Here is a 21,210-nt window from a genome sequence, read left to right as displayed (position 1 = left end):
AGACAGGGCTGAACTGGGAACCCAAAGAACCCCTGGTCAATTTTGTCCAACCCCCATATGGTGTGTCACGCGTAAACACCAAGCGAGCCCAACCACGACAAAGGGGACATGGGGGAGAAGGGGTTCTCTCCCCAATAAAATATTGTAAGAAATTACATAAATAGTGCATTCTTTAATACATTTTTATTATATATTCAATACTATTAGCATTTGGAGCACAGTAACTGACCTTTCACTACGCCAGCTCCACCCGGGGTTACTGTAACTACGCGGAGTTCCACAGGGTTGGAAAGAAACTCCGTGGAACTTCGCTCCGCTCCCCTCCACCCTCCCTAATGTAAGGGAATTGCCTTTTTTAATTATAATTATATTAGGGAGGGTGGAGGGGCTGGCTAACTCCGCTCTCCCACAGAGTCAGAGTTTTGCCTGAACTCCACGTTCTCAACGTAGCACGGAGTGGGCAAAACTCCGCTGGCAGAGTGGAGTTAACTGCCCGGGCTTACCTTACAGTGCACCAGGATAGGACAATCTTGTTGGGGCACTTCAATGATTCCCTCACTATCAACCTCTAACTTGCCTCTCATCTCTATAGTGCCTCTCACATCTATTTCATTTTTTAATAGCACCGCTCATACCAGTGTAGGGAGTCGTAACACTTTACATCATGCACACATACAGAATCATATGTATGTAAATCGTGATTAGAAAATGCTAATCAAGACAAAATGGACTACAAGGTGTACCAATTGTGTTGTCATACTAGTGGACATTTTTTAAGAGTGCTTGATCTGAAGAAGCACAAAATTAGGATCTAAAATGTAACACTGTGGCTGAATTTACTTATGAGAATGTGTTTCTACCCAAACAAACCCATTTTATCAGAATTATGATAATGAAAGACTGGGGAAAACAACTTTCAAACCTGCACCACGCAGTTTGCATGCAACTCTTTGACAGCAGGTCATAGCTCACGGTGCTAGATTTATTACGATTGTAAGTTATGCATTGCATGTGACAAAAGTAGTAACCCACTGAGCTACACACATTAAATACAGTTCTGTTATGTGTGATATACGTTCTTTGTAGCAGGCATATTAACCCTCTGCACTACATTTAGCTAAGTCAAAAACACAAATATACAAAACTCTGATCTCTCTTCAGCAAATAAACCACCAGAGATCCCAATCTTGACACTTTTGTCGTCTGAAAACTGCTGGGAATATAAGGAAGTCTACAGTGAGACTGAGAAGTAAGTCATTATGCTGGACAGTCCTCTTGGTTTTGTTACGGGGGCGGTTTCGCAGTGCTACTGCACAACTGGCTGGGCTCTTGTAACAAAACCAGCCTCCCATCTCATGCCCAGTAAGTCCAATTCGGACTTGGTGCCAGGACCAATTTGTGTTGACTGCACGACCCTGCATGGTGTCAAATGGCGCGCAGGGGGGCACAGAACTGGACATTTTGGGTTGCCTATACGTTATATCCTTAAAAAATGTAAACAGTATGTTTTAAGAAGACCACATCCCCCTGAATGCAGACAGAGCAGCAGTATACATTTTATAAATAATGAAAACAGCTAATGATACGTTTTTCACAAATATTTTTTCTTAAAAAGCACCACAGATTCTTCCATTTTCCCAACGTACTTTGTTAAAGAGCGCTGAGTTCAGCTCCTGGCATTCCAGGCTGCTCTTACTGGCCCCAGTGATGAGAAAAGAGCAGAACTGTAAAGGAGGGGCTGAAGACCCCTGGGCAGGCACGAAGAATTATGTCTAGGAGAGGCTGTTGGGTCTGGGTTGGCACTGGGTACAGAGACCAGTGGAGGGCCTCTTCTACTGCAGCCTCCTTTCCTCCTATTTTCCAGGTCTAGTTGGGTGGAGAGTGGATTGGCACAGTCAGCCACACTGAATTCCTCCTCTTCATTCCTGGTGGCGTTGTCCATCTGGGTGAGCCTTAAAATAAAGGGCAGATGAGGTCAAGGGTGGGGCCTCCAATGCATCCTGATGTGACTGCTGTATTGTTTACAGTGGGGGCAGGCAGGTAGCCTCGTCACTAAATGAGGTATAAATCACTGTAGCAGCAGGGCCATCCTAGGTAGCCCTTTCATGTGCTTACCAAAGACTGACAGCACCTACAGTGTTGTTGGGAAGGCGCCTGGCCCCAGATACAGAGGGGAAGGGAGTGGATGTAGTGGTGACTGCAAAGGCCTTTCTCAATGTGCATCACACAGGGCTGGATGATCACATAATAATTTTTAAGTACAGACCATTTCTGCAGTCCTGTGATGCCTTTTTAAAATAAAGAAGTAGGGGAATTGACTGTATTAAATAAAATAAAAAATAGGGGCACGCCTTGCCCTTCCAATCCTGCACTTAGACCACTGAAGCAATATAACAATAGTCATAAGCCGGTGTTGAAGATAGCTTTGTATAAGATGTCTCTTCTATGCCCTTATATATCCCAAACAACTAGCTCAACACACACCACATGTTTGTAAAAAATAAATGCCATTCAACAGCCTGAAATAGAGGGCAGCCATCTTGGTGTATAGTCCTGATTACTTATTGTGGGCAAGGTAATAACAATAGCAATTTACATCAGCCCTACGTTGATCTACATATTGTTAATCTAAAGCCACCAATATCATCCCACAAACTATATCACAATTTATTAATTTCATTGGGGAGAGGATGTGGCCTAACTGCTAGAGCAGTCGACCTTGAAGTTGTGGAATCAGGTTAGACTCTTGGCAGATGCGCTCAACATCCTGTGATTCTGGCCAAATCACTTAATCTTCCTGTGCCTTACATAAAAAATGAATGTCTATCTGTAATGCAACTGGTGCTCCTGTAAAGTGCTCTGATACCTTTGGGTCAAGTTTGCGCTCTATAAAAATCAGTTTTTTTTACATTTTTGATTACCACAAAGCAAAGATCATAGTAGATGATTGCTGATATCCCAAACAACTGCGCCGTCTTGGCCTAGTTACAAGCTCCTGCTTTAAACAGGGTAATCGCAATCGACATTCCGGCTAAAATATGAACTAGTTGCGTTGCCAAAATTGAACAATGTAAATGGGTCTAGTGCACAATCTGCAATCCAACCACAAGAAACCTCAATCTGCAATGTTATGAGCAATCCGCTAATGATCACAATCTTCATTAGCTTTATACATTGAGTAAAAAATAGCGGAGTCTAACATCAAAGAGTTGCCACAAATGAAGATTAAAACTCACCGGTCAGTTGCTCAAGCAAACAGTTGTAATTTCAGTTCAGCAATTGAATCCTAATACATGCAAAGTAATCCTCATACTTCTAATGTGAAGAACTCAAAATTCAATATTAAAAGAACCAAATGACTCCTGATAAGGTAAAGAGTTTAAATAAAATCTATGATCTGTATATATATATATATATATATATATATATATATATATATATATATATATATATATATACTGATCAGACTTAGAAGTGCCTCACGCAATTTGTCCGAACAAAACTAAAAGAACAGTACAGCAAAGTTCCAATAACTCTAGTAATCAATAGCTACTCTCCAGTTATTCCATATTATTTGCAGGCTGACTATGATCAGAGGATCAGCATATATCAACTGTGGATCTTAGTTCAACATCAAGGGGGCCTAAGAAAATAATTAAATTTCTGTTGTGACCCATCTGTATAGATCTCAAATGACATGTCCGTCTATCATCAGTGCAGGAGCATCTACTCTGCTTTTTTCCCAGAATTGTTTGACTCTAGCCCTCTCAGCAAGTGTTTTGTTTGTGTCTTGTAAATTCATACTAAATGTTTCTTGCTTACTACAGTTGTGTCTCACTTGAACCATCTCTCCATAAGGGATATCATTGGTAACTGCCTTAGGATGGGCACATGTATGAGACAGAAAGGCTAGTCACCTGTGAGAATAAATAGAAACCTAAATATGCCAATGAGATTATTAATTGGTCACTGGTCTTGTCTAAACTTAAAAAATATTTATTTTCTTTTTTACACAGCGAATCCCCAAACTCCCTCGGCTGGGGTACCTAAAATAAAACTATATATTTATATATATGTGTGTGTGTGTGTGTGTGTATATATACATATATATATATGTGTGTGTGTATATATGTGTGTGTGTGTGTATATTCATATATTCAGTTCCACTGTCCTCAGATTTGCCGGCGACCAGCAGACAGGTGCGTGTCTGGGTTACAGGAAAAACCCTATTATACAAAAGTCACCAGATTGCAGAACTTTGCATAACACGCACTCCATCCTGAAAGGAATACACTACCACAACAAACTTCCTTTAGTGGGGTTTATTTTCATGGCCAAACTAGCCCTAATACATTTTGGCCTTTACATGCCTTTGTCATGGGTATAAACAGAACTCTCTGGCCAAATTTAAGTGTATACATTCTTTAACATAAAAAACAGACTTCCAAAACAGGGCTTTTTGTCATCTAATGTGGCAGACATCTTAACATGTGTCTTTAGATATCCCAATCCCTATGTCCCAAAGTAATTCATATCAATGAAACATCATATTTAGGGAAGCACCCACAATCATGATACATTTATAACCCATATATGAACTCTCATATATTTTCAACGGCAATTCAATAGTTAGTAATAAACAATGAAACAAATCCCAAACTTCTTTGGATTTCATATATATAAGGCATGGCAGACATGTTAGTCAGACATGACTCATTTATAAATTCATTCTATATTTACTTGCAAAATACATCATGTAAATATCGTGATAATTATTGTATTGTTGAGTTCATTATTATGTGCAATCACACCCACAATTCACAGGATAGAAATGGTTGTAGGTAATATGACGACACCAATCCAATGTTGTTAATCTTGTAAAAATGACTCCTATTTTCTAGGAAACTAATAATTACATTAATTCACACCCTCAATAGGTAATTCACTCATTTTTTAGATTAACTCATAACATTCATATTTTCCATAATGGAGTCCTGCATACAATTCTGCCTAAGTGGGCCTTCATCAGCTTGTAATCACGAATAATGAATCCTTGATTAGTTACATAATGTTCTTGACAAACGAATGTGTGATTAGTTCAAGCTACACAAAATCACAAAGAAAAACTCAAATTAAAATTTAAGTGTATAGTGCATAATTAGGTGAATTAAAAACCATCAGAAGCTACGCAGTTACTTTTAAATCATTCTCCAACAACAAACAGTCATCCAAATGATAACAGCATGCTATTTGAGAGAATGATGCTTTGTATAGGCGAACTCCTCATCAAAGTTGAGTTGTCCTACGCCGACGACACCCAGCTGATCCTCTCCCTCACCAACGACCCAGCCACCGCCAGAACCAACCTAAACGAAGGGATGAAAGACGTAGCCGAGTGGATGATGAACAGCCGCCTGAAACTGAACTCAGACAAGACGGAAGTCCTCATCCTTGGATCATCGCCTTCTGCCTGGGACGACTCCTGGTGGCCCCCTGCCCTGGGTAGCGCACCCAAACCAATGGACCACGCACGCAACCTGGGCTTCATCCTGGACTCCTCCCTATCGATGACCAGACAAGTCAACGCCGTCTCATCATCATGTTTCAACATCCTACGCATGCTCCGAAAGATCTTCAGATGGATCCCCACCGAAACCAGGAAGACGGTCACCCAGGCACTCGTCACCAGCCGACTAGACTACGGTAACACCCTCTACACCGGAACCACAGCCAAACTACAGAAAAGACTCCAACGCATCCAGAAAGCCTCCGCACGATTCATCCTGGACATCCCCCGACACAGCCACATCTCCTGACACCTGAGAGACCTGCACTGGCTCCACGTCAGCAAGAGAACCACGTTCCGACTCCTCACCCACGCACACAAGGCCCTCCACGACCTGGGCCCCAGGTACCTCAACAACCGCCTGACCTTCTACACTCCCACCCGCCAGCTACGATCATCCAGCCACGCCCTCGCCGCCGTTCCACGCATTCGAAGAGCCACCATGGGAGGAAGATCCTTCTCCTACCTGGCAGCCAAGACTTGGAACTCCCTCCCCATCCACCTCAGTCTGACCCAAGACCACCTCTCCTTCAGGAAGCAACTCAAGACCTGGCTGTTCGAGCAGTAGCAGACCCCCCCCCCCCCCACCGCTAGCGCCTTGAGACCCTCCGGGTGAGTAGCGCGCTTTACAAATTTCTTGATTGATTGAAGGTCAAGCCATTTGGCATTTTAGTATCAAGATAACGTATGTCTCTATATTCTAATTGCCTCAGTTTATATATTCAATCACCCCCTCTCACTGTCTGGGGAACACAATCAATGACATAAAACCGAAGCAAATTTCTGTTGCTCTAATGTACCTCTTCAAAATGTCGTGCAACCTGATATTGTTTGTCCTTGTTCTGCATAGCACGCATATTGTCAGCTCGATGATTCCTCAGGAGCGGTTTGAAGCAAAAAGGGGTCCACCTCTCAACAGTCTCAACCCTGAATGCTATATTAACACAGGCGAATGGGATGATCAACCGGGGGGAACGAAAGGTAGGGGTCAGCAGGGAAGATCTGAAAAGCAAAATATTGACTTATAAGTGAAGATAGGTATACTGTTTCTCTTAACTATACATGTGAGCGACTCATACCTGTAAAACAAATAATAACTCTCCATCCATTAAAGATAGGCAGTGAATCAATAGTCCTGTAACTAATTCAGCAATGGTAGGTAATGTGCTAAAAACGGGATAGAGGTCCAAAGGGAACATGAATTCTGTGGTCCACCAATACAATCATGCGCACAAGGACTTCTCACTTTTATAGGTACAAAAGATCCATACACACCAGCACACATGAATGGTTCCATATTACAGGCGCAGAGCAGAAGGCCGCCTCTTGAACCCCCTGTTAGAGATAAACCAAATAATAAACATCAAAATACTTCTTTTGATCCCTTTAAAGTGTTTGCTTGTATCATTGTCATATCCTATACACTTGTGTATCCACATTCTTTTCCAAGGTGCCTATATACCTAAAACAAGTGATTGTAATCCTGAAGGGACTTAATGCATCCCATACATGGAGCTGTAAGCACGATACTTGGTTTCAGTAATCACCCAACTTAGGACATGATTGCAGGCCCAATAGTCTCATGACGTACGAATGCCCCCAAAGGGCAATTAGCAGCAAGTATTGAAGAAATAGCGATATCGGGGGGGAACTGAATCAAGACCGTGCAAGTGTACCCTTATCCTACACTGACTCAGCAGGAGAATAACCAGCATCTTCATGCTCCCTTTAACTGGTCTTTCTCTCCGGTTCAGTTCCAAAGTGTCTCTGACACACTCGGTCCCTTCCGCTGAGCCATAATGGGAGTTGTAGTTTGTGGGTCTGTAAACCGAATGCAAACCAAGTTGTTGTGCAGCCACATCACCGAGTTCCCCACAGGCACGGAGACCTCTTTCGCTGACCACCACTTCGCCAGCCAAGCCCAGTCCCAGCCATACCGGGTAAGTAGGGGCGATGCTTCACTGCTCTCATGCGTTTGTGAGTAGAGGCCGGTTTTTATGCGGGGGTGGATTGTGTAACAGCACCTCCCTCTTCTGAGGGCCACTGACCAGGATTTTTTCTATGAAATGTAGACGTGAGACAGGGTGCATGTACATTGGAATCAGGCTCCCAAGAATTTTCCTCGGACCATAATTTTCCAGGCTGAGAAATAGCATAGCAACCCTTGCCTTGTTTTTGAATCCAGTATTTTTTTCACTTAATATTCAGGTTCATTGTTCACCTAAATGGGTACTGGCTTCTTCAACGGTGTTACCAGAGGTTTTAACAGTGAAACATGGAACACCGGATGGATTCTCATGTTAACTAGTAAGGCCAACTTAACTGCCACAAGGTTAATGCACTGCAAAATCTGGTAGGAACCAATGAACCTCGGGTTGAAAATGCTTTATCTTCTTTCAAACATATATTTTTTTTGTAGACAACCCTACAAACTCTCCTTTTTTATATTCTGACCCGGAGCATCGATGTTGATCTGCATATCTTTTGTATTGTCTTTTGACCTTCAGTAGGTTTCTTCAAGCTTCTCGAAGGGTGTCTTGTGTCTCCCTGGTACGAGTTTCAAGTTCAGGGGTTCTTTCAGAGAGTACCGGTTGGACCAAACGAATTAACCTAGGATGAAATCCGAAAGTGCAGTAAAACGGAGCCATCTTAATCGGACTATGTTGAGCACTATTATACGCTACCTCGACAAGTAATAAAAGATCCACCCACTTGTCTTTTGTCTGGTCCACCTAGCACCAAAGATACTGCTTTAAGGTCTGATTTACATGTTCTCGCTGTCCGTCTGTTAGGGGATGAGAGGCGGTGGATGTGTTGGCAGAAATTTGAAGGGTTTTACACCAAACCTTCCAGAATTGGCTAGTGGATTGTGGTTCTCTGTTGGACATGATTACTGAGGGTAAACTATGCAAGTGGACAATGTGTATGAGTACTAGCTTGGCCAGTTGAGCTGGAGAAGGAAGAGTTGGACAAGCAATGGTGTCCCAACTTCTAGAGGCTATCCACAACTACCAATATTGTGGTGCACCCTTGATCTTCATACTACAAAATCCAGAGATGTATGTTCCCATGGTTTCTCTGGGGTAGGTAAAGGATGATGTAAACCCTGTGGTCTGCTATGATCCGATTTGGCTTGATTACATATCACACACTGTTTGACTTGTGTGTGAATGTCTTGTCGAACTGTGGGCAACCAACACTGCCTTAGTATCTTCTCCAGTGTTTTATCCATCCCTGTATGTCCAGCACAAGGATTCACATGACACCACCGGGAAAACTAATTTCTGTAGTTCAACACAGAGAACTAACAACTGACGCTCTTTCATTTGCAGCTCGTTCTTCAGCTGCCAGTCAGTTTTTTCCCCAACCAATTCTTCCAAGTAGATTTCTTCGTAGTTTGTTTTATTTGCTCAAAAAACGGATCCATTTGTAGAAGGCATATTACCTTACTGTAAGGAATAATAGCCTTCACTTCTTTGTTGGATGTCTGGAGCGTGGTCCTGACGGGAAAGGGCATCTACTTTCTTGTCGTCTACTCCAGGGGGGTATGTTACTACAAAATCAAATTCTACAAAGAACAGCATCCATCTTAACTGTATTGGGGTGAGTAAACTAGCTGATTTCATGAACTGCAAGTCCCTGTGATCATTGTAGACTGTGATTGTACGTTTTGCTCCCATCAAGTAATGTCTCCGTTCTCCGAATGCCCCTTTGATTGCCAGTAATTCCTTCTGTGCGATGATATGCGATTCTGCTGTGTTCAATTTCCATGACATGTACGCCACCAGCTGGAGCTGGCCATTATTTTTGTTTCTTTGGGACAGTACCGCTCCTATTGCCACATCAGAAGCATCCGTTTCTATGACATAGGCTATTTCATTGTGAGGGTGCGCTAGAATAGGTGCAGAGGTAAAAACCTTCAAAAACATGAATAAGTACTGAGCCTCGTCTGACCACTGAAAAGGGACATTCTTCCTTAATATTTTCATGATGGGTGCCACTACACATGAAAACTGGTTAATGAAACGTCTGTAGAAGTTCGCAAAGCCTAAAGCATTGCACATCTTTCACATCTCGTGGTGGTGGCCAGTCCATTACCGCCTGTATCTTGAGTCTTGCCATTTCCTGTCCTTCAGCTGAGAGCATGACACCCGGAAATTCCAGCTTTTTCACATGGAACTTGCACTTGCTCAATTTGCAATATAGGTGATTTTTACGAAGTGTTAACAATATGGCTTGAACATGTGCCGTATAATCTTCTTTGTTGGAGTATACCAGAATGTCATCAATGTATACAATGGTGGTGATGTCCAGGAATTCAGTACATCATATAAAAAAAAAAAACTCTGCAGGGGTGTTGCACAATTTAAATGGCATGACTGTATATTCAAAGAGCCCATATCGAGTATGGAAGGCTGTCCTCCATTCGTCTCCCTTATGCATTCTCACCAGATGGTATGCACCTTTGAGGTCCAGTCTTGTATAGATGACTGCTTGTCATACCTGATCCAATAGAACCAGAATTAGAGGCAAAGGGTACTGGTTTTTTATTGTGACGTTGTTTAAGGCTCTGAAGTCCACACAAGCCCTTAGTTCTCTATTTACTTTAGAGATGAAGAACAAGGGTGTGGCTGCAGGGGATTTAGAGGGCCTTTATAAATCCATTTTTCTGATAGGTATTAAGATACTGCCGCAGGTGTTCATTCTCTGGTTCTGTGAGGGCATAGATCCATCCACATGGTTTAATTGCTCCTGGAGTTAGATAAATCTGGCAATCATAAACCCGATGTGGAGGAAATGTGTTTGCTTGTTTTTCATTTAAGACATCCTCTAGGTCATAGTATTAAAGTGGCAATTCTCAATCAATCAATCATGGAACTTATATCGCGCACTACTCACCCGTAAGGGTCTCAAGGCGCTTGGGGAAGGGGGTCTGCTACTGCTCGAACAGCCAGGTCTTGAGCTGTTTCCTGAAGGCCAGGTGGTCCTGGGTCATCCGCAGGTGGACGGGTAGGGAGTTCCAAGTCTTAGCTGCCAGGTAGGAGAATGACCTTCCTCCAGCGGTGGCTCTCTGGATGCGAGGGACAACGGCGAGGGCGAGGTTAGCGGAACGTAGCCGGCGGGTGGGCGTGTAGAAGGTGAGGCGGCTGTTGAGGTACCCTGGGCCTAGGTCGTGGAGGGACTTGTGTGCGTGGGTGAGGAGTCTGAACGTGATCCTCTTGTTGACCGGGAGCCAGTGCAGGTCTCTCAGGTGGCACGAGATGTGGCTGCGTCGGGGGACGTCCAGGATGAGTCGGCGGAGGCGTTCTGAATACGCTGAATTCTACCTCCTTCTCTTCGGCTGTGGCGATTTACATGTTGCTCTGATAAGGCCTTTGCCAGATTGTCCTGTACTTTTTTACAGTGTTCCATGCAATACAGCGACATTAACTCCATTAACTCCTTATTACAATCAATATTGGGGTTGTGTTTACATAGCCAAGGAAGCCCCAGTGCAATTCCATACTGTGGCGCTTGTATGATGTTAAATGTCAGTATTTTCCAATGACTGCTTTCGCATGTAACTTAGTTCCTTGGTGTTGTAGTGGATGGGGCCCGAAGCCAAATGTCGTCCATCCACTGCCACTACAGTTTCTGGTTCCTGTTTTTTAAGGAGCACCAACTATAATTTACGAGCTAACTCCTCATCCATAAAGAGTCCAGTGGCTCCCATATCCAACATAGCTTTCAGAGAGTGCCACTGATTGTCTATGCTCACCTGTAGGTTTACGTAAAAGGGCACGTGTGGATCTTAGCTCTCGATAAACTGAATTAACTATGTTTACGCCCAAGAACTTCCCATCCTGTTGTCTTGAGCTCTGTATTTTTCTGCCTTTTTAACCACTGTGATGGCACTGGCTTGTACCGCCCTAGCCCTTCCTTTAGGTTTAACTAAGCAATCCAATACATAATGGTCTTTTCTTCCACAGTATAGGCATAGATCATTTTTTTATCATCGTTCTCTTTCTTCGGCCATGAGAGAGGCTCTTTCTGTGCCTATTTCCATGGGCTCTGATGTATTGCCGCCACTTCCTAGGGCCGTTCTGTTACTTCTTAAATCTAGGAGCAGGTAGGAACAGGTAGATCACCTTGCTTTCTTTCGTTCTCAAAATTTTAGTCATTTCTATTAGTACAGTATCTCCTGATTCGGAGAAACTGTCCATGTGGCAGATTCTCTTTAAGGGAACGTGGGTGGTTACTAGAAAAATGGAGCAGAGTGTTACGATCATTGGACTTCCTAAACAGACATATTTCCAGGTGCTCTCCCTTTTTCTGTATGATAAGGTCTAAGAAGTTTAGTTTTTTGTGTGTCATATGTAATAGCAAAGTTTGAGTCTGAAGTCTTGGAGCTGAGCCATCCATGGAATTCATTCAGTCTTGCCAATTCGCCTGCCAATATCAAGATATCGTCAATATAACAGAACCACTTCTGTATATATGGCTTATATAGTCTGGTATTATTATAGATGCACTTATTCTCAAAGTAGTCCATTACCATGTTGGTTATTTTGGGGGCAAAATAGCAGCCCATGGCAACACCTTTAATTTGTAGATGTATCTTCCCTTTAAATGAGAAAAAGTTATACTTCAAACACATGGTTGCCAAGGAACCAACCAATTATGTGGGGACTGCATGTGGAGTGGGTCTAGAGTTGAATAGAGTTTTCCCTGTAACCCGCCCTTACACTCCTGCTTGCCCTCCTTACTTTTGTGCTTCTAGCGCCGGGAAACCCACGGGTAGCTGCGCGCTTAACAAATTCATATATAATATAATAATAATAATAATACTTCTCTTAATACTAAGTGCTTCATCTTGCGGGATATTGGTATAGAGCGACTCGATGTCAAAAGTCACAAGGTATTGTCTTGTATCATCAAATGGAAGTTCTTCAACCTTACTAATCTCGTCTCTAATTCTCGAATATACACTTTAGTCTTGGAAACAAACGATTTAAGAAACACATCCTCATATTTCACCAGTGGTTCTTAAAGCGAACCACGGGCAGAAATATTGGAACGTCCAGGAGGCTGGAAGGGATTTTTATGAATCTTGGGTAGAACTTAACTATTTGGAATTGTACATTCTTTGTTATTGGGAAATGTGAATTCCTTTTTACATTTCCATCCCTCTTCCAGGGCTCTTGATGTAAAATCGTGAATTTTGGTCTTAATTTCACGGCTGGGATTTTCATCTACCAGTCGGTAATGGAAAGTGTACCTCAATTGTCACAAAACCTCTTCATTATAGAGGGAGCTGTCTCATATGACAATTCCCCTCCACCCCTTGTTTAGCTGGTTTAATACCGATTAAATCATTCATGGCCAAGTTGCAGATAGCAACAGATTCAGCCTTGGAGCAGTTCTGTTTGCAGAATAGTTGTTTCTCAATCAGTTGGTCTGCCCCCTTAATAATTGTGCCTTCAAAGTTACTGATCTCTGGCGGCATACTGGAGATATCTGGACAAAACGTAGATTTGTTTTAGGCCACTCACTTTGGTTTCTTGATCCACAGTGGCATCGGAATCCAAGAAATAAGTTTTAAGTCTAATTATACACAGAATATGCAAAATTTCAGTTTTGGTTTCAACTGGGTCTTTGAGCTTAGCAGGCACAAAGTATAGACTGTTTCTTAAAATCTGTGTCTCTGCATAGGAGAGCATGTACTTAGATCATATATTGGGATTGGTTCAGGAGCCATCGTGGGTTTGTATATTGCTACCGTCTGTATGTTCGTCGCCTGGTCCTGAACATGTCCCGTTCTTGTATTTGGCCTTGGGTGGACCTCTCCACCAGCGCCCTCTTCACCAGCGCCCTCTTCCCCTGTTGCTGCCTCTTTAAAAAAAAAAAAAAAAAAAAAAAAGGTTGGTGCATGGTCAGTATAAATGCCATGTTGACATACAAAATTCACACATGGTTGTGTGCACATGGTTTACTTGATTTTAAGGCGAACAAAAACAGTGGAACAAAAGTCATGAGGTGCATTGTCTCATCATTACTCACCCAGAAATAGTTGTGTTATTTCATCACGTCTCAGTCTGCCACCTGCTGCTCTGCGAGGTGAACGTGGTTCATCCTTTTCATCAGACTCCGAATCTGTGCGGTCCAATGGTATGCCATTGGTTGTTGCTAGGTTGTGCAGCATGGCACCAGTGGCTACAATTTTGCAACAGATCTCTGGCCTATACTGCAGGGCACCTCCACTTTTGTGTAGACAGCGGAACTGACTCTTCATTAGGCCGAATGTCCGCTCTACGACATTGCGCGTAGACTTGTGTGGAGCATTGTATTTCCTTTCACTTTCAGCTGCAGGATTAAGGTATGGTGTGAGTATGAAGGAACGCACAGCATATGCACTGTCATGTACTGGATGAAAGGCAATAGATTAATCACTGTCCTATTTGTACAGATCCAAGGAGTCTGTCAAAGTGAGTTACATGCATTTACCTAGGTATCCTTCGCCAAATTCACCCCCAGTGAGATGTGCGTATATTTCGCTATGTCTGAATATGAATGAATCGTGTGTACTGCCAGGATATTTGGCCACTATGTCAGTTATGTGTGAGGCATTACATATGAACTGGATGTTGAGTTAATGAAAGGATTTCCTGTTACTAAATACATACTAATTAGCTGAGGGGGGACAGATGGCTACATGTGTGCCATCGATGCTTCCAATTACAAGTGGGAATTGGGCTATGTGGTAGTAATCCAATTTGGTCTGCAGTAATACTTGTGTAGTGGGAAATCTGATGTAATGGTGTGTCATCTGTACCATTGCATCCAAGAAAGCATTTAGGAAGAGTGAAATGCAACTTTGGTACACCCCTCCTGCTGCAGCTATCACCCCCTGGTAGTTCCCTGATGCTAGTAGGTGCAGTGAACATATGTGGGAATGACGTGGGTCCTGCGGGTTTGATGCTACAGTATTGGATGTAGGTCAGCTATCAGGTCTAGTATTGTTGCGGAGTCTATTTTATATCTGTCATGGATTTCTTCCTCTGTCTGCCGAAACGAGGTTATGTGCACTTGAAAAATGTGTTCCTGTGTCGTCCTCGTTCTCTGGGCTGCTGCTTGAATCCGCATCCTCCTCGCTATGACACACACCACTGCCACTGTGAAACATTCTAAGGCTCTCTGGGGTTGTTTAAATAGTTTGCACCTGGTTACCACCTGACTTGAGTTGGTGGTTATTTGCACGTGCAAAATTTGGTTCATTCGCAATTTGCGAATGCTTCATACATTGGTCTGCAATTCCCAAATTGTGAATTTGCAATTTAGGATTCGCAAAATTAGAATTTGCAAAATTAGGATTCACATTTTTTTGATTACCAATTTTGCGAATGCGAAAGCTTATATATATATTGCATAAGGCCATTTCGCGTTCGCAAACGGGCGATTTTTGCTAATCGCACTGTTTGCGATCACAAAATAGCTTGATACATCTGGCCTAAAGTCAGCTCTTTTATGGGGTTACTTGAGATCAGTTTACAACAAGTGGCAGTTGCAAATTATCTATTGATTTCACCAATGCAATTTTCCCTATTCACAATGAGGATATTTCCACACTTATCTGCTTTGCGAATGATGATGATCTTAGTCAGTTGTAATCTGTTAAAGGCTTGTTTCTCTGCCTATGTCAAGTTATTTCATTTGTGGTTCTTTAGTGTCCTTATCATGCAATCTATCTAAATCGATAATGACCCTTTCTTTAAAAAAATGTTTATTATTAAGCTTTGCAGCAGGTGAAGAGAATTTGGAGAGTTGTCATGATCCAAAATTCAACATTGACATCTTCAGAAATATCCAACATGTCTAATAATGTTTCAGTGATGATGCATTTGTCATTTTCTGCAGATCATAAACATTTGAAATAGTGTGCACCAGAGATAGTGGTTTAAGAATAGGTAACACAGGATTTTTAATCCTTTGAAGCATTCCTTTAATTTCAGTGATCGAACAAATTTATACAGGTCAACATGAATATCTACAGGATCGCAAAATTGGCCGGGACAAAAGCTGTGACCTCTACTCAGTAACCCTATTTCCAATTTATCCAAACCCTATCGGAGAAATTAATGATTACAAACTTCTTGTTTTGAACATTGTTTAATATAGTACTTTTTGGAATGCCAAGAATTAGGAGGGTCTGCAGTCAGGGGGTAGTCCAACAATGATGCTTCATTCTTTTTCAATTGAGCTTGTACCCCTTTTTTCCTCCACATTTTACCCTTTACCAGTTTCTACCTTCTAGTCTTGTTTTACGTTTCCTCTTGTTTGCCTTTTGGCCATGCATAACCGTTTCATTCCGTCTATAAAATAAAAATAAAAAAATAGACAAATTCTGTAGTGAGGAAGTAGTCTGGTGTGTTACTAATTAGAAATGATAGGGAACTGCTACTTACTAAAGGCAAGCCCAAAGCTTCATCATAAGTGTCCTGTTTGTCCTTAATAATAAATCACATTGTCATATTTACGTGCCAACCTATAAATCAACCCATCTCTGTAATCTGTCATACCTTTCGATCTTTCTGAGTTTTTTCTCGGATATAATTGATATTTATGTATCACTTCTCAAATATTGCATAGTGCTTTTCTATTCCATCCTTAAGATCCATGTTTTCAATTTTTATAATTCCTCAATTTCTGACTTCAATTTAGTAACCTTTATATATCTGAATATTAAATCAAACTAAGCATCAAGGTAAATGACATGGTTCCAAAGTTATTATCCCAGCCTTTTAAAAGGTTGCTTCTAAGTTGTCAAAGGTTGGAAAATTCAGGATACAGGATAGCTGGTGCTATTCAAAGTGCGCAAACCCAATTTGAGACTGATTTGGATGTGCTACACTTTGTGGCCTAGCTGGTTTGTAAATGGTTTAATTCCACCTCACCCTGGAAGAAATGCATTGGAAAGGATGTCCTCTCCTATAAAGGTATATAAAAGAAGTCTATTTGAACCCCCATCACAATGCAATACCCATGGATCTTGGGAAACCAAGTACAACTCCTGGGCAAACAGGGCTGATCTGCTACCAACGTGTGCAGAGAGTAGGGTAGTAACTCATCTTTGGTACTCTCTCCCCTTGCTTGTCCTCCGAGCTGGCCAAAGCATCCTCCCCTACCCTGCGGGAAGAAGATTGGCCTGGACACTGGAGCTTCTGTAGGACCTGTAATAGGTTGAAAAGTCCCTGATATCCGCTGGCCCCGGAAGAGATCAGACCAAACATTCATTAGATGAATAGGCCCTGTCCAGGGAAGTGAAAGCTTGCACTTATTTGACCATTTCTTTCATATAATCCTCCTCAAATAGGTTTTGTGGTAGAGCACCCGGACTCCACCATATTACCCAATTTAGGGTCTATTCTGAATAAAACATTTCTTCTCTCAAAAGAGAGCCCTGTATTAGCATTCCCTAAAAAGCATAAGCAACTATATATTATGTCTAGACCTAGAGTTTCTCCTGAGCTTTTGGCCACTTTTGCTGTACATAGTATTTTTTTCGAAAGGCCCAGAACATCTAGTACCCTGAGCTGGCAAGAAAGCCAGGCCCCGTCAAGCACTTCCCTTGGGTACTTAACCAGAAAGGTGCCTATGTTTTGGTTTAGAATAGATATCGTAGCCACCTTGTTTGAAACTGTGGGCCTCAGGCACTCCTCCCTCATTTTCCTCTGGGTGGGCCTGGCAACGGGTGAGCTAATTCAAGTACTAATATATTAATCTATGAAAGAAGGTGGGAACCACTCAGATGAGTTTGGATGATAAATGGGTCCTGGATCAAACACTAAAAATTCCATTCTACATCAAGGAGAACCTCTTGAGTCAGAAGTGTTTCCTTTTTAGAAGCAATTAGAACTTCAGCTTGATTAAAACATATAATGTGTGTTGTCTTTGTGAACCCTATATGCTATATAAACCATCTTTTGAGTTGACCCTCAATAGGATTTGTATGAAAACCAAACCTTGTGGATCTTGAGTTCAAATCACTCTGTTGAATAGAACCACATCCATTGGCATGGTCATGCATTCCACACCATAATATTTTTAGCTTGGTCTGTCAATTTACAACTCCCCCCCCCCCCCTCACATTGAGTGTACTTGAAATTGAGGAAACCACAGATTTACAGGAGGTAGAAACTCCGTTAGGTATAGATTTAGCCGCTGATGTCCAGGAAGTCACACAAATTACACTAAAAAAATCTCTTCCTCAGACACATTAGTAGTATTAGAGTCCTCTCCTCTAGTAGTAAAAGCAATGTTGTTGCTAGATAGAAACAGAAACCCCAATTCTGGGTTACTAATCCCAATCACAGTTTACAAACATAAAACAAATAGAATTCAACTAAGCATCTAGAAGCAGATGATCAATTCACACACACTCTTGAAGCCGTTAGACTAATACAGAAAACAGGAGACCGAATCACTGCCCTTTAACAAACACTCTCTCCCATAGCAATTTTCTTGTCTCTGAAGCGAGTATGCAGCAAATGGGGTCCCTCGGGGTTAATTAGCTTGCCTCCAAGAGTCTCCAAACAACGCACCCCCACAGAGTAATTATCCTGCCTGCCCGGCATTAACAAACCAACTGTGCTTGAGGGAGCAAGTTTAAGACCAATATTTTGTTACAGGTCAAGCTGACCTGTCATGTATTTGAGAGAATAAGTAGATTTTATGAAAAACAGCAATGAGCGTGAATAAGATACAAAATATCTGTCTATTTCTTCAAGAAAACAGCATCATGCAGTTTTCACCTCACTGTGCAGGCAGCAGGACAGGAAAAGGAGCATCAGTTAATGGCCCTTGTATATCTTGAATGTTGGTTTTATATTACCATTTCCTGTTTTGCTAGGGAAAGGCATTATTGTACATGTAGTCTGTTGAAACGCTATAAATAAAGAGCAAGAAAAGATACTGCGTTATCAAGCATCCATCTTGTCATAATGTACAAAGGGCTAGAGGAGATTTATTTTTTTTAAGTCAAATTAAAACACTGGTGTAACAGTCCTTTTCTGTGGGATGGGAAGGTTCCCTGAGAGGGACCCTGAAGCAGTGATGTGAACTTGTGTGGAGTCTTGCTTTCAGGAATTTTGTCCTTTCATTAACTGGTGTCTTGTTATTGAAGGAACAGAGAAAGATTAATCTCCACTTTATTGGATCAAATTAGGTTTTGTGAACTTGCTTAAGTTGCTTCTAACTTAAGGCCTCTCCAGTCTTCTTTCCAACAGCAAAGGTCACTAAGTAAGTGGAGGAGACAACCAAGTATTGTAATGTCACTTTGCATAAACCACTCCAGCAGAACTGTCCGAGATGTTTCATTACCATTCTAAGTTTGAGGTATGGTTGGAGTCCGATTTGACCAAGATGAGAACTCACCTCTGACTTGAGTAGCATAACTGATGTTGGTTTGGTCGGCTGTCACAGAAGACAACAGTGCTTTTGCCATCCTAAGTGCAGGAAGATTTGTGCTCTAAATTCAAAGAGGCGTAATGAGACCTGACATCCTACCCAGCATTGCAGAGAGCAGACGATCCTGAAATTTGACTTAAGTGGAGTAAAAACTAGCGTTTTTCAGGGAAGTGAAGCAGACCACAAACTATACCATGAATGGAGATGGGCATCTGAGGTAGGTCCTTAAAAGATTTTATTTTCATAGTAATGCATTAATTTGTAACAATGTATGGTTGTTTCTCTTTCATATTCTTCTGTTTGTGTGCAGGTACCTACAGGATCTCTGACATCAGTAAAGTTTCAAACTATGGTTGAAATAAGTGTTCAAATAAAATGTGAATAGGAAATAATTTAGTGAGCAATGGAAAGAAGAAATAGAGAGGGCAGAGTAAGATCGGGTCAGAGATCTGTAGGTTTCATAGCATTCACCTCAAGGTCTCCAACAAAACCTACTGTGCAAGAAATGGGCAGTAATGATGAATCCGGGACAAATTAAGACTGTTTTCCTGACAATGTTGCCAAAGGAGCCCAGTACCTAACCAAAATATAAGGGATAACACATTTGTAGTTGCCACAACTATATTCAAAATTGAAACTCTTCATTTAGTAGTTGCTTTGGAGATACTTGCTGCAGGAATTGTAAATTGATGGTGCTTTATGGATTTTTATAACTATGGGAATATACTCGTATTGTAACTGAAAAACAAAGGTATTTAACTTTCCAAATTTATTCAGCAATTACTAATAGTGGCAACAAATAATGTGGAGAAAGCATAAACCCTTTGCTGTGTTTTAAGTGTTTACATTTGATTGAGCTTCACGAATGAAAAATGTGTTTGCTGCCACATTTTTGAAGTGTTAACGAAGAGGAGGGCCTCCTACTCTTACCTGATTCTTTTTTAAATCCTTGGTTCATAATTTATTTCAAGGTGGTTCATCCCCTGATTCACTCTATTACTTTCGGTCCAGGTCAGCAAATCAGGGGTCCTTTACCTAGACCTGTACGGCAGTGGCTGTGATATCAAACTACTTTCTATCATAAGTGTCATTACAGGAACGCTGATCTTAATCGGGGGGGGGGGGGTCTAAAAATGTTATTTGAGAATACGGACACACAGTAGCCTTAAATATTCAATAGAAGTTTTCTTTAAAACAACATTGGTCCAGCCATCTTCTAAACCTAACACATAAAGGGCTCTCTTGTTTTATGATTTGTGATTATTTAGGGCTTGTGAAGCTGTCTATCGAGTAAGCAGTTGTTTATTGTTAGTAAGAAGTAGCCAGGGGTAGTCTCAGTAATCCCTTTTCTACCCGGGGAAACCAGACTGTAAAAACAGAAAGGATCTACAAATCTAATAGCCATGTTTCTGTTTGTAGTTCCACATCTTTCCCTTCCAGAACCCAGCGTACTATCACATGATGTGATCAGGGACTAAAGAGTACCTGAGACCACTCCTACTCCCCCTGAGATTTAGGTGACTGGGTGTCATTTTACTACTTTTGGTTGCCACCAAAGGGCTGTGTTTCTCTTAAAGGCAAGTTGTGAATCTTGTGTCTGAATATGTCCATCCAATAGGAATCAGATTAGCACATTAGCCTTGAATTTGGCTTCACTTTCTCCCCTCCATGTGGGGAATTTACAATGGTGGATGGCTATACAGCTTTGCATCTGGCTTCTGAGTGGCTACTTACAAAGCATTCCAGCTTGGAAATGTATCCAAATGGCCCTGGAGGACAAGGTCACATGTCTTTCTTAACCTCTTTGGCAGGTCTACAGCCTAGGATCACGCTGGCCAGCCATCCTTGTCTGTTGTTCAGTTGCCTTGAGGGAGTGGCATAGAATGACCCAGACACAATCTCAATGGCTCGATCCTGTGCAGTTGGCACACCAGGCTTTTATTAGGTAAACAGTAGGTGCTGTGCCTGAGTGTCGGAGATGATGACCATACTATGCTTCATTGTTTACTTCCTCTCTCAACTTTCTGGTGATATTACCGAGTACATGTGAGTTGGTCTGTTCCCCACGAATCCTCTAACAAATAATTTCTCTTTGCTTTACTCGTAGCTGGATAGAGTGGCCCCCATCTCTGTTGCACCACTGAGGTTGAGCCACTTGACGGTAACTTCAACCCTACCCCACCTCATATTTATTAGCGGAT

At 41.9% G+C, this 21,210-nt stretch overlaps 1 long non-coding RNA gene across 2 annotated transcripts in view; it reads left to right on the top strand.

Annotated features, from left to right (window-relative positions):
* Positions 1-15,108: 15,108 nt before the first annotated feature.
* The window catches only part of LOC146782835 (uncharacterized), a 36,420-nt gene continuing 30,318 nt past the window's right edge, over positions 15,109-21,210 (top strand). For both annotated transcript variants that reach the window (XR_014971965.1, XR_014971964.1), the window contains exon 1: positions 15,109-19,226. This is a non-coding gene — a long non-coding RNA (uncharacterized LOC146782835). The remainder of the gene's footprint in view (positions 19,227-21,210) is intronic.

This window comes from Triturus cristatus, chromosome 12, assembly GCF_964204655.1.
Source record: "Triturus cristatus chromosome 12, aTriCri1.1, whole genome shotgun sequence".
Taxonomy (NCBI): domain Eukaryota; kingdom Metazoa; phylum Chordata; class Amphibia; order Caudata; family Salamandridae; genus Triturus; species Triturus cristatus.
The sequence above is the reverse complement of the archived record's forward strand: the minus strand, read 5'-3'. Positions and strand labels throughout refer to the sequence as shown.